This window comes from Cervus elaphus, chromosome 1, assembly GCF_910594005.1.
Source record: "Cervus elaphus chromosome 1, mCerEla1.1, whole genome shotgun sequence".
Classification (NCBI taxonomy): domain Eukaryota; kingdom Metazoa; phylum Chordata; class Mammalia; order Artiodactyla; family Cervidae; genus Cervus; species Cervus elaphus.
This window is the reverse complement of record NC_057815.1, coordinates 84,785,046-84,803,951: the sequence shown is the minus strand read 5'-3', so window position 1 is coordinate 84,803,951 and position 18,906 is coordinate 84,785,046.

The following is an 18,906-nucleotide window of genomic DNA, read 5'->3' as shown; positions in this document are numbered from 1 at the left end:
GACTCTCCAGAGTGACTGACTTTCTATTGCACATTTTGCTGTTTTCCCATTTATGGTAGGCAAAGACTAACGATCAGAACTGGAGCAAAAGTACTTTCAGCTCTGCATTCAAAGGATAGTCGTAAGGAGTTCTAAGAATCCTTGAACTTTTTTGTTTATTTTTTGCATTTGCGGTGCAGAGATTTCAGAGGCTCTGACTATCAATCCTGGCTTTCTTATTTCAAGGGAAAATTATCTACACTCAGTATCTGTGAGGGGGAAGCTTGAGAGCCTGGGAAGCACAGGGCTTATTTGCTGAGTGGTCCTTTGGATAGTGCATTAGTCACAGCACAGCATGAATCAGAGACTCAGGAACCATCCTGTGGGCTCAGCGCACGTCTCTGCCCTGTCTCACCTTTCCTTGCGCAGGCTGGATTCCAAGACTGACATTTGAGAAGATGGTAGAGGGTCTGTATCTCTATCAAAATATGCTCTTGGTATTTCCATCCAAACTTCCCTGCTTCACCTCCTTTTTCTGACAGAGCCTTTCTGGAAGAAAATGGCATCTATTTCCAGAGAAATGTCAGCAGAGTAGGCAATTAATATGAGTTGTCAGCATATCTTGGGGTCAGAAGATGCTAGAGTATTTCCTCAAGCGTTATTAGAATTCCATCTCTAACTCCTTGCATGATAGAGGGCAAAGGAGCTCCTTAAAAGGGAAGGAATAGGATTGATTCAGAAACAATTCTTGCATCAATACATACACACATGCACACGCACACACACACAATTATCATTGCCTGGTATTTACACTGATTCAATGCATACATTTTAATTACCTGTTAATTACAGTCCCCCACATGAGAGGTATGAGTATTGGCAAGGCAAATTTCAGGTCCTGGCAAAACTCACAATGTATGCATTGAATGTGACAGACACATATAGGGCTCTGAAAAAGACAGAGTGCTGACTTGACCGAGATGGCCTTAACGTTTTTGTCAACTTGTCTAAACTTGAGATAAGCTCTTCTTCTTGACTCTAGGCCCCTGACTTGCACTTTACCCTGGCCCTTACAGAATTCAGATGTCTCTCCCCTCTCTTTTCTTGGAACATTTACTTTAGAAAACTCAAATTCTTTTTCTATCCTTTAGTGATGTGAAACTTTCTATAAATCTCTGGCCAAAAAAATCTCTGCTTTGATGTAAAATGGACATGGAAATTTTGAGTCATATTCAAAATATTGACTTTATATATATGTGAGTGTGTATGTGTGTGTGTGCACATGCGTGCATGTGCATATACATGTGTATGCTCAGTTGCTAAGTCATCCCACTATTTACAACCCTGTGAACTGTAGCCCGCCAGGCTCCTCCTTCCATGGGATTCTCCAGCAAGTATACTGGAGTGGGTTGCCATTTCCTTCTCCAGGGGATCTTCCCAGTCCAGGGATTGAACCCATATCTCCTGCACTGACAAGTGGGTTCTTTACCACTGAGCCACCATGGAAGCCAAATATATGTGTGTGTGTTTATATACACACATATATGTTTATGCTAATGTATATAAAAGAAGTATATAATATGTAATATATATAAAAACACTGATGCATACCAAAAAAGAAAGGCTAGAGCTTAGGGGCAACAGATCAGTGTCCCTCTGACCAGTCGGAAAGGGGGAGTTATGCCATGGGTGGGATGAGGTCAGCCTCAATTTCCCCAATGCCTGTGCTACCTCAGATCTTAGTGGGGCTGCAACAGGCTCTGGGCGGTGCAATGCTGGTATCAGACCCGTGCAGGCTGTGACTCATAAAGGGCAGGAGTGAACGCATGCAGGTGAGAAATGGTGAAGCTCCACTTCCCTGTCTGGAGGAGCAGAGAGTCAACTCAGATTCCTCAGCCAAGGAAGGCCAGAGCCAAGCACTCTTAACCTTGGGCTGTTGGAGGCGGTGGTGGTAGGGGCCCTTCTCAGCGAATGACCCTTCCTTCTCTCCTCCCATTAAAAAAATAAAAGGGAACTGTTTCAAAGGTGTCCATAGAGTATAGAGAAACCACAAAAAAATGATCTTTGGGAATTCAGTACCTTTGGTGAGTTTGGCATATTGTCACTGACAAATTGATATTTTTGGCAAATGGAACAGGCTTTCAGTATATTGATTTTTTTTTTCATGTTAGGTTTCTTCCAAACAAAGTTGTATACCTGGAGGAGTTTGGGGAACAGTAGGTTTGGTTTGCTGCATATTTAGTACCTGGTAGAAAATGTTGGCTTGTTATAAAGAGAGATGGGGGCCTTTGTCAACCAAGAGGCTACCAACTTCTAACCCATGAATAACCTCACCATCTTGTCACAGCTGATTCCCAACAGGGAGGTTCACCCAAGTCTCTGTGTTTAGAGTTTTTATTGGGGCTTAATCACACGGACACTGTTGGTTGTACATATGACACATATGATTGACCTTAGCCTCTATTCCTTCAAGATGTTGAACTGATAAGCATGGTCCAAGTCTCTCCTCTCACCTGCCGCCATAAATCACATTGTTAAAATAGGCTGTCTGGTGGGGCCCAGTGCCGAAGTAAACAAAGACCCTCCTATCAGGTAGGGCATGCAGGACTTAGATGTTCCCTCTTAGGAGCCAGGACAAAGCGTCAAAAATTTCTCAGGAAAAAGTTAACTCATTAATGTACAGAGGACCTTGAATACAATGATCTATGATTGAGAGCCTTGAATTCGGTAGCATCTCTTTGTACTTACTGGGGGAGGTAGTGGGGGAGCCATTGAATAATGTTTTTTTCCTCAGTGCCACTATTAATATGAAAAGAAAATAATTCATTTAATCTGCTGTGTTTTCCTCTATTATTTGCTTTTCCCTTCTACTTTATTCCTGTATTAGTTGCCCTTTCTTTTGTCAATACTGCATCCCATTAGTAACCTTGAACTCTTTGTGGTGACGCAGTAATTTATGTAGAACAGAGACTAAGCTTCATTTTTTTCTTGCAGAATCTTAGAAAATGCTTTTATCTTGTGCTTTATACAGCCTTTCAAATGCAGCTCAAAAACATAAATTTTCCCATTTATATTAGTCAGTTCCTTTTCTGATAACAGCGACTTCTCTCCCTTGAAGATTCATGATATGGGAAGAGATGGACAAATCCTTCTCTCCATTTCCATAATATTTCATCAAAGAAATCACCCAATGATTGTATGAAGCTTTGATGTAAAACAGTCAGTCAACATAAGATTATCTTTTAATCAGAGTCTGTTTGGTTTCTAGACCCCAGATATTTCCCTTTAAGTCTCACTTATCCCTCCACTTAAAATTTCAGAGGCTATAGTGAGGATGATTTAGTAGTCACATGTTCTATATTGCAAATAAAGGGAAGCAAAAACAGTCAACTGTGCTCTTACCCATGGAGCCTATAGGGTATTCTAAAATAAAACGTAATGTAGAGTATCATTGGGAATGTTAGATGATGAACAAAGTAAATAAGCAAAAACAAAGGGGTCCAGAATAGGAGCTCTACAATAAGGCAGACTAAGATAAACTCTACCCTGCTAAGCCTTATTTCATCGAAGAATCCCGTTTTGACATCTTCTCACCTCTTTATGCATCCTTGCTTATGAAGCTCATGAAGTTGAGGTTATCAATGCTACTTATTAACCATTTCTCCCTTGACACTTTACCGCCACTGGATTGGATTGTATTTCTTGAACTCCCTTGTTTGGGTGGGGCGAGTTACAGTCCTAGCCAGCAAGTAATAAGGAAAAGTAATATGCATCACTTCCAGTAGGAGAATTTAATTACTTGCACAAAGACCCTCTAGAGCTTTCCCTTTGGTGCTCCAGCTTCTTTGGCTTTTGTGACAGTGCTTCCTTCCTCAGCGTGGGATGCACGGACAGTGAGCGCTCCGCCAATCAGGCTGACAGGTACCGCACAAGGGGTGTATACCATTGCTGTTTTAAGTCAGTGATGTTTGGTGTTTTCACAGCAGCGTAACCTGCGTAGCCCATCCTCGCTGATGCATGCAGCTCTGAGAACTAATAAGCTCAGTGAATCTAGAACTCATTATAGAGAAAGTTCACTCTTTTTCCTAAGCCCAAGGATAGTAATATGAAGCTGGGCCCTGTCTTCATTACATATTTATACCTCCGGAAATGTTTATTCAAATTGTGTTGATTGTACTGCAAAAGGAAGAAATATGAATGGCACCTCATTCAAGTGGACCTCCAAAGTTATCATGACTCTAAAATGACCTCATTCTGTACATTGCTAAGGGGCTATTGAAAGGGATGGAGACGCGATCAGTATACCTTTCTGAAGCGTTTCAAGCATCCAGGAGAGAAGGTTCCTGAGGTTGAATGAAGGCTGTTTGGGATGTTTGTTTACTTCATCGTGAATATGAACTAGTTCCTAGCATTGCCCATCTTCCATCAGGAAAGTTAGCTTGCAAACTTACTTTACATTTATTGTTTTCACTAATTTCCCTGAAGTATCACCTTTCAATATATCCTAAACTAGCCTGATATTTAACTTGTTGTTTTTACCTTTAACTTGTTACAAGTATTGAGTTAAAGTGGTAGGAAATCAACTTGGCTAGAAGGCCTTATTTTACTTATTCAGTGGTTGGTCTTTGATGGGAGAATCATTCTCTAGAGAGAGTTTTAAAAGTCAAGATGTAAAACTGGCGAGATGGACTAGGAGAAGGGCGGCAGAAGGACCAGTAATGGGGCATGTCTCTTACTTCTGGAAATGTTAAGAGTACCACCACAGCTTTGTGCAGAGGGGAGTCAGTATACGCAAAGGAAGATGTGGATAGATCAAATGGCCTTTAATACGAATTGATCAACAAAACAGAATTTATGAATCACCTGTGCTGTTTGGTCTCAGATAATGGGGGTTCTCTTTTAACCTCTACAGCTACCTAATAAAATATTTAAATAGCTATATATATTTCACTGTCATATTTAGAAGGCATCTGTTGCCACAGTTATTCTATTTGTGCATGCCAAGGGGAAAATCTGCATATGCATTATTGCTGAAACAGGTCTCTTTTAAGGCTCCCAGGGTTTCAATATTATGATCCAAGTCAGGCACATAAATGAGTAATAATGACAAACTGTAGATACAGCAGGTGAGCTTTGGAACCTGCTCTCTGATTAATGACAGGATTCCTGGGATTGGTGGAAAATGTCATCATTAAGGGATTGCCAAATAGTCCAGAGATTAGACCATACGCATGTCATCGTGTCTTTATAACACCACCTAGAAACCCATCTTGTAGAGTTGAAGCAATTATTAGACACAAATGAGCAACAAAACCATTGACTAATTACTATAGTGACTTTTCCCAACAGTCAGAAATCCCAATCTCAGTGCTGTCATTTTTTACTAAGGAAGGAAGCCGGTTCATTCATATAACAAATATTTATTAAGTACCTTCTGTATATCAGACTTTTTCTTTTACTAGGCATGGAGTATTTTGTAGAACCCAGCAGACAAGTAAGCAAGAAGCATAGTCCCTGCCCTCAGTAAAGCTTATAGACTAATACACAGGAGACATGAATTTAAAAAATCAACAACTAGATGGACAGTCTCAGCTGCAAAAATAAGTTTCAACTGTAATAATTCCTCTAAAACAAAGATGTTAATTTCCATTTTGTTCCATGCTTATTGCTGAATTCTAAAGTATTATGAATAATCCTTATTAGAAAGAAAATACTAATGGTCATACTGGATTGACATAGCACACTCCTACTGGAAACAGTCTTGACAGTGCAGCTTCCCTCTCATTCTCTCCCCATAACTGTATTTTTTTAGGAGACTCTCATTTGGAAAACTCATTCTCCCATGCTCACATGCAGCAGAATACAGATCTCGCCTGAAAGCATATGTAAGAAAAAAGAAACTTTCAATGAAAATTGTCACCACTACATTTTTCAAATACAGTTTCCAAGATGATTCAGAAACTTTATAGTCAATCTTGTGTAGAAAAAGGGGTATTGCAACTGTGTGGAAAATATAAGAATGAGATTATGGAAAACAAACTGAAACTCAGTAGTAGAAACAGAATTCTCCATTAGGCTGGCTCTAGTCCTCTCTGAGGTGAATGAATAATGAAACACAGGCAAATGAAGAAGCTTAATAGCTCACTTTTTAAGAATAACCCATAGGTGTTTTGGGGGAAGGCTACCAAAATTTAAAAACTTGCCGTTTTACAGAGATCTTCTTTACACTTTTAATTTTGAAATAGGGTAGGACACATATCATGTTGGTCTAACAGAATATGAAAAAGCAGTTGAGGTGCTGACAAGTGGAAACAATGTTTGGGAAGATAATGATGCAGTTTAGTGTATTTGGTCTGCATTGAAGTGAAAAGTGAAAATGAAGTCGCTCAGTTGTGTCCGACTCTGTCCGTCTCTTTGTGACCCCAGGGACTGTATAGCCCACCAGACTTCTCCATCCCTGGGATATTCCAGGCAAGAATACTGGAGTGGGTTGCCATTTCCTTCTCCAGGGGATCTTCCCGACCCAGGGATCCAACCCAGGTCTCCTGCATTGCCGGCAGACGCTTTACCCTCTGAGCCACCAGGGTTAACTGAGGATTAAATCATGCTCTTTGTTACCGGCCCTTATGTTTACGAGCTGTGCTGTGCTTCATAGTTTAGATTTCCAACGAAGGGGCATCACGTGAGGGAGCACGCATTAGAAGGTAGTTGGCTGGGGAGGAGAAGGCAACGCTGAGTTTCTACACAGTCCTGTCTCTTACAGGTAATTACAATAAAGGAATTAACCTGCAACCTTTATATAGTTATTGTTATATTGTGTATATATATATATACATACATAAATATATATGTGTGTATATATACATATATATATAGTTACTGTTGTTTAGTCACTTAGTCATGTCTGACTCTTTTTTGACCACGTGGACTGTATCCTGCCAGGCTCCTCTATCCATGGGATTTTCCAGGCAAGAATACTAGAGTGGGTTGTCATTTCCTTCTCCAAGGGAACTTCCTGATCCAGGGATTGAAACTGGATCTCCTGCATTGGCAGGTGGGTTCTTTACTGCTGAGACACCTGGGAAGCCATATATATAGATAGATAGATAGATAGATAGATAGATGCTGAGATACCTGGGAAGCCAGATAGATAGATAGATAGATGATAGATAGATAGATAGATGATAGATAGATAGATAGATAGATAGATAGATAGATAGATAGATAGATAGATAGATAGATGCTGAGACACCTGGGAAGCCATATAGATAGATAGATAGATAGATGATAGATAGATAGATAGATAGATAGATGATAGATAGATAAATGATAGATAAATAGATAGATTGATAGATAGATGATAGATAGATAGATAGATAGATAGATAGATAGATGATAGATAGATAGATAGCATGTATGTAAGAATTGAACCTGCAATCAAGACCTCATTCATATCCATATCTTGTTCAGCCTGACTGAACTAAGCAGATTCTAGAGCCTGAGGCCTAAGGGAAAATATTTTAAACTCCTGGTCAAGAGAAACACTTGGGAAATAAAGTAAACCTTAAGGGGATGTCTCTGCTTCCGCAAGTGGGGGGAACAGAGTAACTAACCCAAAAGAGCTGGAGATAAAGATTTTCACTTTCTATTGCAGTGCTCCCAAAGAGCGGTATGCCTTAGGGAAAGGATGAGAAACATCAAGCAAGAGAGAAAGAGACTTTTTATGACTGTATGGTTTAGAATACCTAGGCCCCTAAGGGAATCTAAATGCTGGCATACAGGAAAAACTTGGAGAGAAAGCAGTATGGGAAGTTTAAATTCCACTTGCTCCCACCTACTTATTATTGTCTGTCCTTCAAAGTAGGAACGGATTTTTCTAGGGCAAGAGGAAATGAGAGTCAGGGAAAAAATGAGACAGAATCGAGGGTAAATCCTGTTGGAAGGGGCCCTGTGTCTGCTCTCTGGGACAAATTCTAGAAGGTGACGAACCATCAAATATGTTCATAGGATTGGAAGACAGAGGGGCTCGTGCCCTTCCATGTGCTAACAAAAGCAATTGAGGGAAGGGGGAGCCCAAGGCTGTCCTGGCCACAGGCAGTAAAAAAGTGCATCAGTGGTAAGGATTTAACAATAGCAACAAAACCAACTTGGAGTCTACTTTTAAAAAAAGAAAAAAATGTTTATTTCATTTTTGACTGTGCAGGGCCTTCATTGCCCAATGTGGGCTCTTTACTGTGACCCGGTTTCAAACTCGTGATGTAGAGCAAGGGCTCTAGTTAAAAGCTTGTGTGCGTGCTCAGTCGTGTCTGACTCTTTGCACCCACCAGGCGCCTCTGTCCTTGGAATTATCCAAGCAAGAACACTGGAGTGGGTTGCTGTTTTCTACTCCAGAGGATCTTCCCAACCTAGGGATCGAACCTGTGTCTCCTGCGTCTCCTGCCTTGGCAGGTGGATTCTTTACCACTGTGCCACTGGGGAAGCCCTTGAAGTCTGCTTTTTACTGTCACCATGAGCAGGTGATTCCAAACAATGTCAATATTAAAATGCTTCTCTCAGAAACAAGATAGTTTCTAAACAACTGCTGCAGTTCATCTTGAGTTTTAATAACATATACCCAAACTTACAATTTATTCATACTTTTAAAAAAGTTTCCCTTTAATAAATGTCACACTCCACATAGAAGTTATTGAGAGAACTCCTCCTTACTAAGTTGGCCTCTGCAGTTCCACCAAGGTTATGTGCATATCCTAATTCCCAGAACCTGTGTCTCAAAAATGGTCTCTGCAGATATAATTGGGGTTCTTGTGATGAGACCATTTTGGATTATTGAGGAAAGGGGACCCTAAATCCGATGGCAAGTACATTTATAGGAGACACAGAGGAAGTTGATGCACACAGAAGAGAAGATTACATATGGAATTGCAGCCACAGTCCCAGGAGTAATGGCACTTCGAGAAACTGGGAGATGCACGGGTCTTCCCTGGGGTCTGTGGAGGGAGTGTGACCCTGCCAACACCTTGGTTTTGGATATCTGGACTTCTGAACTATGTGAGTATGAATTTTAATGATGTTAACTCACCAAGTATTAATGATTTCATATGCAGGCCTAGGAAACTAATAGAACCACCTCATCCACCTGCTCAGCTGTAAGCAAATCCATTCCTAGAGTAAACTTGTGATGGTTTAGATTCCTTATAGTTCCCTTTTGCAGCATTCGGCTCCATTTACTGTGCTTAAACAGAGTATTCAAAATAAATAGTGATAGCATGGTTGTTACAAAGATGAGAAACAGAACTTGAATTATTTCACTTATGCCATAATGTGTGACTTAATGAAAGTTTTACTTGTACTTAGAATTTTAAAGAGTTCAATAGAGCATGAACTGCGAGGTATGATGTTTTTGTTGGTTAAGTGTACAGTTTAGTTTATGCATAAAATAGTTTACTGAATTTAAACACCTTTAACTTAGAGATGTTTTCATCTCTTTATTGCAGTTATTATTAAATTATGACAGTGTTATCATAGCAGAAGAGCACTATTGATTTTTAATTTTCTTCACAGAAACATTAGGGCAATTAGAAAGTACAAATTTATTACCTTTTTTCCCCTTTGTATTGTTATTATTTATTTCCACTGGTATGATATATAGAAATTTCAGTAAAAGAAAAATTCATTGAATATATTTTTTCTGACCATTATTATTGTTTATGTTATTTCATTGTTACTTGACAATAATTTTGATGTATAAAGGATGAGTTTTCAAAAGTAGCTCTCTGGGAAACAAATATTCTAGGCATGCCTGCTGCTGGCTTATTGTCTAGTTGGAACCCAGTGGTAAGGCATGACCCTGCCAGAGAGATGGCAAGTGCTCTACTGGGTAGATGAGGTTGCCAAACCACAGGATCTAATGCCTTATGATCTGAGGTGGAGCTGATATAATAACAGGAATAAAGTGTACAATAAATGTAGTGAGCTTGGATCATCCTGAAACCATCCTTCCCCACTCCCCTTCCCCGTTCCGTGGAAAATTGTCTTCCATGAAACCAGTCCCTGGTGCCAGAAAATTTGGGGACTGCCATATAGAGGATCTCTTTTCTCAGCATGTTTTGGAATCAGGAGGATTTCTATGTATCTCACCATAATAAAAATGTAGTTAAGAAAGTCACTGAACCTTACATGGCTCTATGGTGACTTTCATGAACTAAAGCTTAATCACAACCCAAGAGGATGCTGGCCTCAGTGGATTTTGGTGCAGACAAATAGTTAGATTCATTCCTCTTTACTGTTCACCATTAACACTTTTGCAAGCCTTTTCACATTCCAAATGAAGGAAGGAGCATAAGGCATCCACTGACTGAGATAGATTTCTACCTCCTTTTGCAGAAAGAAGGCTTATAGAAATTTAGCTAAGTTGAAATAAAGTTACTCTTCTTGCTCACCTTTGCAATGGACTAGAATTTATCTGTATAAAATACATTTCCCAGAAGAGTAAACTGAGCTTTAGACAATGTGACATGTCTAAGGTCTCACAAGTAATTCAAGAGATAGCTATGGTTCTAATGCAGGTCCATCCTGTTCCAAGATCTCTCTTTTCTATCATGTTAGACTATTACTCCAAGAACTACTGAGACTTCAGAAACATGGAAAAATAATAAACTGAAACTATCGCAGGGGTAGGAAAAACTGTTGCCCCCTAAGTTTTAGAATTGTTGTTGTTTAGTCACTAAGTCGTGTCTGACTCTTTTGAGACCCCATGGACTATAGACCACCAGGTTCCTCTGTCCATGGGATTTCTCAGGCAAGAATATTGGAGTGGGTTGCCTTTTCTTTCTCCAGGGAATCTTCCAGACTAGGGATCAAACCCACGTCTCCTGCATTGCAGTTGGATTCTTTACCACTGAGCCAGCAGAGAAGCCAAGCTTTAGAATTATTTCCTCCAAAGTTGTGGTTATTTTTATCCTTGACTTACCTTGGAACATGATAACTTGATGTCAAGCTGGGGATTCAAACACAGGGGGTTATAAATCAACATTACCTTTCATCAGCTGTGTGACCTTGGAGAAATTCTCTGCCTTTCAGTGTCTTATATTCTCATACCTAATATGAGGCGGGAAATAACTCAGAGAAATGCAGAGATGCAGTTCAGTTGCTCAGTCATGTCCCACTCTTTGTGACCCCATGGGCTGTAGCACACCAGGCTTCCCTGTGCATCACGAACTCCTGGAGTATACCCAAACTCATGTCCATTGAGTCGGTGATGCCATCCAACCATTTATCGTCTGTCATCCCCTTCCCCTCCCGCTCTCAATCTTTCTCAGCATCAGGGTCTTTTCCAATGAGCCAGTTCTTTGCATCAGGTGGCCAAAGTATTGGAGCTTCAGCTTCAGCATCAGTCCTTCCAACGAATATTCAGGACTGATTTCCTTGCTGTCCAAGGGATTCTCAAGAGTCTTCTCCAACACCACAGTTCAAAAGCATCAATTATTTGATGCTCAGCTTTCATTATGGTCCAAGTGTCCCATCCATACATGACTATTGGAAAAACCAGTATGTAAGGCAGAGATTCCCAAAACCAGTACATTCCAAAAACCACTACCACAGAGATTAGAAATTGCAAATATAAAGCATCTGGAACCTGGTAGGTTATTACCAATCGCAGCTATTTTATATTATCTTTATGAAGATGTAACATTCCAGATAGTTGCAAATGTTGCTGTCATTCTATACACAGCCTCTGATAATTAGTATTTGAAAAGGTATCATAACTGAAGATCACTGTTTTATTTATCCATTGACATATTGCTTATTTTTGCTGACAGTGTTGAGTATCTCGGCCTGCCTGGTGGATACGGAGAAAGGTTCAAGCTAGATAGTGTATTAATTCCCTTAAAATTCTCTTTCTGTATGACTTGCTGATCCTCTCAGCATGAAATTGATTAAGAAATTCACATCACTTAATTCTTTTCATAATCACCTGGTGCGAAACTAGCAAAGAAGGATTTTTTTTTTTCCCAGTGGGTAATGAGCCGGGTGAGGCATGGAGAGGAGGAGGGTGGACAGAGTTGGCTCTCCAAGTCCAAGTGTCCTGTCATTTATGAAATGCCCCAGATAAGTGCTACTCCCTACTGACCTTCACAAGTCAGATCAGAAATCTGGAAGGCTGGTGTGTTGGTAGAGACAGAAAGTAAAAGGGATAAGAGGTGAGAACAGGGAACACTGGTTGTGGAAAATTGAGAAATTAACAAAACTAAAGTAAGTAATCCTGGTAGGTTCTGAAATGAAGCAGGGAAAAGGGGATAAAGAGTGCATATGAGATAAAGAAATGTCCTTTAACATATTTCTGCTGGAAAATAAAGGAGAAAGAAAGATAGAAACTTCATACTTCTAAAGATCATTTCCAAGAATTAGGAAAAAAACATGGGGTTTTGGAGATGGACAGACCTGGAACTGGTCTTTTCTAGATTAGTGTGACATGCGGCTAGTTACTGAATTTTTCTGAATCACTGTCTCCTCATCTATTGCATTTCTCCTCTTATTAATAATTTAGTGGCTAACTTCCCTGCCCTCACTATTTTATGCCTTTGATCTTTGTATTAAATTTGTTTGGAACTTCGTGTCCCTTTGTCTGTCCATTCTGGTTGATTGAACTCATTGAGGGCCATGGTGACATCTTAGACCTCTGTTCAATCAATATCATCACTGCTATCATTTTTACTAGAGGTTGAAGTTCGTTACATGACTTTCAAGATGGGAAACTAGTGGATTTTTTTGATTGATTGTTTAGAGTGTGTGTGTTGGAGAGAGAATACTTAGACTTGGACAAGAGGGAACCAAGCCTCCCATCCTGCTCTTTAAAGGGTCTTCTCTGACTCTCCTCTGGTTATACCTTTCCTCATTAAGCAATAATTTCCTGGGGCCCCAAAAGTGTATATCATACCCTCTTCTATATCACACAGTGGCTATCAGAGCCCAAGAATCCCCTGCCTTCCTTAAATATGACAGAGCTCCCAAGGCTGGATGTGTCCTCAGAGGTGGAATTTGCAAGTGATACCCTGACCTCTAGGCCTCAAAGAAGGTTCTTTGGGAAGGGGCAGAGCACTTAGGATGGGAGGCTGAGGTGCTACCCCAGTTGCAGATGGGGCCCCCAGATGGCATGGAGCAAAGTATGAAAAAAGAAATTTTCTGGGTCCAGACCAGCGTTCCCAGTGCAGCCATGTTTTAGCACAAAACTCTGAGGAATCCGAGAATTCTAAATTTAAACTTGACTTTCCAGGTCATGATAAAGTTCAGAGATAGAACGTTGTTTTTAGAAGAACGTTTTTAAGTAAAAGTGTATTAGTCAGTGGCCATGTGAACAACACAATGAATTATTAGTAAAAAGTTAATTATTATTTAGAATGGTCAATATAAGAGTTTTAGCTTTAAGGTTGGTGGCCGTCTATGCATTAGGTGGCATTACTCTAGGGTTTACACTCTCATAGGTGTAGGTTTGCTGTTATGCTTTTCTTGTCAAATTCATACTAAGAAAATTCTGTATCCTTGATGTTTTTTAACAAAATGTATTTCCTAATTCTATACTTGGGTTTCTAAAACATTTTAAAACAAATCTAAAGAAGGTGAGAATAATCATTGCATATGTTAACTTCTCCCATATTATTTAGGTCTCACACACTTCTGACTGAGCACACATGTACAGATGCACACATACTTCTGGGGTGAGGGGAAAAGCTTTTATTTTTGCTGACTCAACATAAAAGCAGATCATGGTTAACTGCTGAGGCAGCTGCTGTGCTATAGTATAAAAAAGGCCTCAGTCCCCATGGCAGAAGGTCAGTAATTCAATCACCTTTCTGCCATTTGGTAATTGTGAGTCTCCTGAGAAAGTACTAGCATTTTTGACCATGCATTCTTTTTTTAACTTTAAAATCAGGAATAGTAATTCTACCATATTAATCTACCAGGTGACTTTGAGAAGTATATAAAATGACCATCTTGTGCTCTTAAGTCAGGCTAGAAGGAGAACTGAATTTAATCAAAGGAAAAGAGAGTAGCCTAGTTATAAACATCAGTTCAGTTCAGTTCAGTTGCTCAGTCGTGTCTGACTCTTTAGAACCCCATAGACTGCAGCACGCCAGGCCTCCCTGTCCATCACCAACTCCCAGAGTTTACTCAAACTCATTTCCATTTAGTCTGTGATGCCATCCAACCATCTCATCCTCTGTCGTCCCCTTCTCCTCCTGCCTTCAATCCTTTGCAACATCAGGGTCTTTTCCAATGAGTCAGCTCTTCACATCAGGTGGCCAAAATATGGGAGTTTCAGCTTCAGCATCAATCCTTCCAATGAATATCCAGAACTGATTTCCTTTAGGATGGACTGGTTTGATCTCCTTGCAGTCCAAGGGACTCTCAAGAGTTTTCTCCAACACCACAGTTCAAAAGCATCAATTCTTTGGCACTCAGCTTTCTTTATGGTCCAACTCTCACATCCATACATGACTACTGGAAAAACCATAGCCTTGACTAGATGGACCTTTGTTGGCAAAGTAATGTCTCTGCTTTTTAGTATGCTGTCTAGTTTGGTGATAACTTTTCTTCCAAGGAGCATGCATCTTTTAATTTCATGGCTGCAGTCACCATCTGCATTGTTTTTGGAGCCCAAAAAAATACAGTCTGTTATTGTTTCCACTGTTTTCCCATTTATTTGCTGTGAAGTGATGGGACCAGATGTCATGATCTTAGTTTTCTGAATGTTGAGTTTTAAGCCAACTTTTTCACTCTCCTCTGCTGTAAACATAATACTTAATAAATATTGTTTTGCCTAAAGTGTTGTAAATGCAGGAATTTCTGTGGAATATAGCCCATGGAGTAGGATGTTTCCATAGTTATATATGGAATTAACAGAGATTAGAGAATATGAGAAAATAAAAATCAATTCCTCTGATTTAAGTGCCTCTTTTCCATAGTACACAATGCTACCAGCATCATTTTCCATAAACACAAAGGTGATCATGTCACCCTATCACTAAAGGCTTCAATAGTTTTGCACTGATAATCTAGTAAATCAAGATCTAAGGTCCTTCACAGAATAGATTAAGTTCCCTTTTCTGGCTTGGTGGGAATAAAGAATAACTGGCAATGAATTGAGACTTTCTTTTCCAAATGATGAAATATTCAAAACTGATTGTAATGATGGTTGAACCACCCTGTAAAATGGTTAAAAAAAGTGTACACTTTAGATGAGTAGATTGTATGATACCAAATTATATGTATGATACCAAATTATCTCAGTACATTGCTATTTTTAAAAAAACCTCCCTTTTCAGATTTTTTTTCTTATAATTTATGTATTTCCCAGTCCTCATCCCAGCATTGGAACTCTACTATGAGCACAGAGAAATTATTCTCCCCTGAAGATCCACTTCCTCATGTCCTTATGTGTGGCATTCACTCTCTTCAATTGTGCCACCTCTGTTCTTGAATTACCCATACATCTCTCTCAAGGCCAGCATTACATACTGCTTTGTTTTTTTTTTTTTACATACTGCTTTTTATAAAGCACCTCCTTTACCCCACTTAACATAAAATTGACATCTTCTTTCTCCAGGTATTCATAATACATTTTCTCCCAAATTTCTTATTTGAAAACAAAATTAAGTGATTTCAATTTTTGTTTTACTTTAAAATAAAAGTGGAGTGAACCTTGGAAGAATTTCTCAGTGTGTGTCTGTGATCTATTAATGACTCCCTTGATCTTGTGAGATCAAGAAGGCATGGTATTTTATTTGCTGTTTCCCCTAATATCCATCTAGACTTCTCCTTTTCATGTAACATTCATACAATGAGCGTTTATTACATTCAGTTGAATTGTTGTAATACAGAGAAGTTATCTAAGGAAAAAATGTGCGGTCCTATTAGATTGGTCTAGAAATCATGAGTCAGATGTTAAACATGTTGACGACTCCTCTCATAAAGCTTCATTTACAGTCTTTAATGCCAAAGGATGACAATCATACTGAATGCCAAAGAATGGATTTTTAAAAAGCATATGCTAACATTTGGATTCATCAGACTTTGCTGTTAAATCCCACATTCCTAGTTCTCTCTTGCTGTCTCCAATTAGAGCATTTCTGTTTTCCTTTAGGATTTTTGACGCATTATCTGGGGCAGATTTTGAATACCATTCTATACTCATTTAACAGTAAACTTACTCTAGAAAGAGGAATAAAAGTTAGGGCATATTTTATACTTTTCTTTTAGTAGATTTATTATTCTAAATCATTTATATAAATGGACTTCAAGATATTATTGATTTTGTATTATATTGAAATTCCAAAAATGGCAAATTATCAGTTTTCAATTTTCTATTTTATCACCTTATTTAAAATTATTACATTCTCACAAATTAAAAGTCCATTACATTTTGTGTTTCTATGCAATGCTTTCTTCCTATATTGACAGATTGCTCTCAATGCAAAGATGAAATTCCCAACATTGTGGCTATTGCTGTACTTGGCAGAATTCTTCTTGGGTTTCAGGGATTGACTGCCAACAAAATGTCAGAAAAGAGCAGAAAAGGGAAGTAGATTTTCTCTAGGAAATGTGTATTGTGACAGTACTCTGTTACTCATGTTTATGTGTGTATAAATTGAACTAATAGTCACAATATTCCTATTTCACATAAATAAATATTATAAATTTATATAAAATAAAATAGGCTTGTAGAAGTAAGATAACTTTCTTAGAGTAACACAGCTAGTGAGTGACAGAACCAGAGTTTAAAAACTCCAAATATAACCTGTTTCCAAAACTTATACCTTCCTAACTTGAGCAAACCTCATTTCTCTGCTTATTTACCTTTCTCGATCTCTACATCTAAGTTAGATCACACTCTTCCCAGGTATTTATCACTGCATCTCTACGAGCAAATCTAGATTCTTCTTTCCAGATAACTGTTATACACATACTACATTTTGATAGTTGCCACAGGGTCATTTTGTCAACTTTCTACTTGAGTTAATGAACATAAACTTTGTACATAAAATTTGTGAGTTAATGCAAATGCTCAAGAATGTTAATGAAAACTAAAAGATTCATTTGTTATAATTAAAATATATTGACTTATTTATATGCAGTAGTATAAACAAATGTGGTGTTGGCTTAAGTGAAGTCATATTTCTGGGCGATCACTTCATAGAAAATGACTACATATTTTTATATATTATCAGTTATAGTACTGTCAAATGTTAGAGTGTAGAGATATTTTTAAACAAAACAAATAAATGTAGATTTTTAAATATGGTCGCAAATTCTGACATCAATATCAGTTAATTGATATTTCTTATGTACATAAAAGACATGAAAAATATATGCAATGAATAAATGATGTAATATTTATTCACCTGTTTTGTAAGTACATCCTGTCCAGACGTGGTCTCCTATGCCATGTCAAGAACTGCAGATGAACAGGGAAAAAAAAAAAAAAAGAACTGCAGATGAACTAAAGTTCCAGTTACTGTAGCATCCTCATAATTCGTCTCTGTGACTCCAAACATCAACTTTATTAACTCATTCTCCACATGATTTCCAGTGAGTTTTGAAATTCCAAGTCTGAGAATGTTTCTTCCGTATTAAAAACTTTGATTGACTTCCTACTAATGTATAATAAAGACCCTTTAATTTGGTTCATTATGAGTTTTATAATCTAACTCCTGTCTCTTCAATTCTGTGTCCTTGTCCTTCTCATCTTGTTCTGTCCTCCATTTTATTTGATAAACTAACAACTTATAGTCACCAGAGTCTCTCTTGCTTCTGGGGTATTTTCCCTTGGTCTGGATGTGAGAGAGTGATATTTTTCCAACAGTATCTATTCTATTCTTCTGATTGGACATATGGCTGCCAAGCTAGATTTATGTCCTGCTACCTTTGCTATTAGGTAAAGTCACATGGCCTAATATTTGCCAACAAAAAGTAAGAAGTGCTGGATGTTCCTTCTAGGACTCAGTCTGAATATATCAAATATGCCCTTTCACATTCTTTCCACATTCCCCACTGCTTGCAACCCATATATTATGTGACCAGCTTTGACAATGATATCAGATAATAATTATACCTTAGAAAGTTGAGAGGCAAAGACTTGAAAAGAACTCAAGTCCCATAACTGAAAATGTGAAAAAGGTCTGTATTGCTGACTCAGGCATTCCCATTTGGGCTATCTACAAGAGAGAAATTTCTTGGTGTTTTAAGTTATTGGGCCTTTTTGTTACAGCATCTCAGTCTTTGCTTAAGAAAAATCTTCCTTTTCCTTGCTGTTTGCTTCACTTAAGCTCTTCTTAAGCTCTATTTCTCATATTTAAGTTTAGGCATCTTACTTGACTGACATCCCACCAAGTCCAGGGACCTTAATTGTGCTCTTTCAATGGTATTTGGTTTTTAAAAATATCACCTAATATTTCTTGATCATGTATGGTATGTCAGGTACAATTTAAGCATATATGTGTCATCCTGTTTAATACAATGATGTTATTAGGTATTAATACCATCTTCATTTTATAGATGAAGGAAACAGATTCTCAGAGAGGTTAAGCATGGTTCTGTTTTCCTAAAGCTAGCTGCTTGTGTTTCCTATGCATTCTCTTATAATTACTCTAGCACTGCTCCCCTTGAAAGATGAAGTCTATGTTTCCTATATCGGATTCTGGGTGGCTTGTGACTACAGAAACAGAGATACTCTCTGACTTCTAAAGCTAGAGAGGGAGCTGTGACAGTGAGTCTCAAATGATTCTCTTGGGATGCTCACTTTTGAACCGCTCAGCAGCCAGATGAAAGATTTGTGGCTGTCATGCTGTGAGAAAGCTGAGGTAAAAAGGACTGGCCATGGTACTCTGGCCCACAGCCAGAGCTGGTCTCAGCCAGCATCTGTTGCTAGAC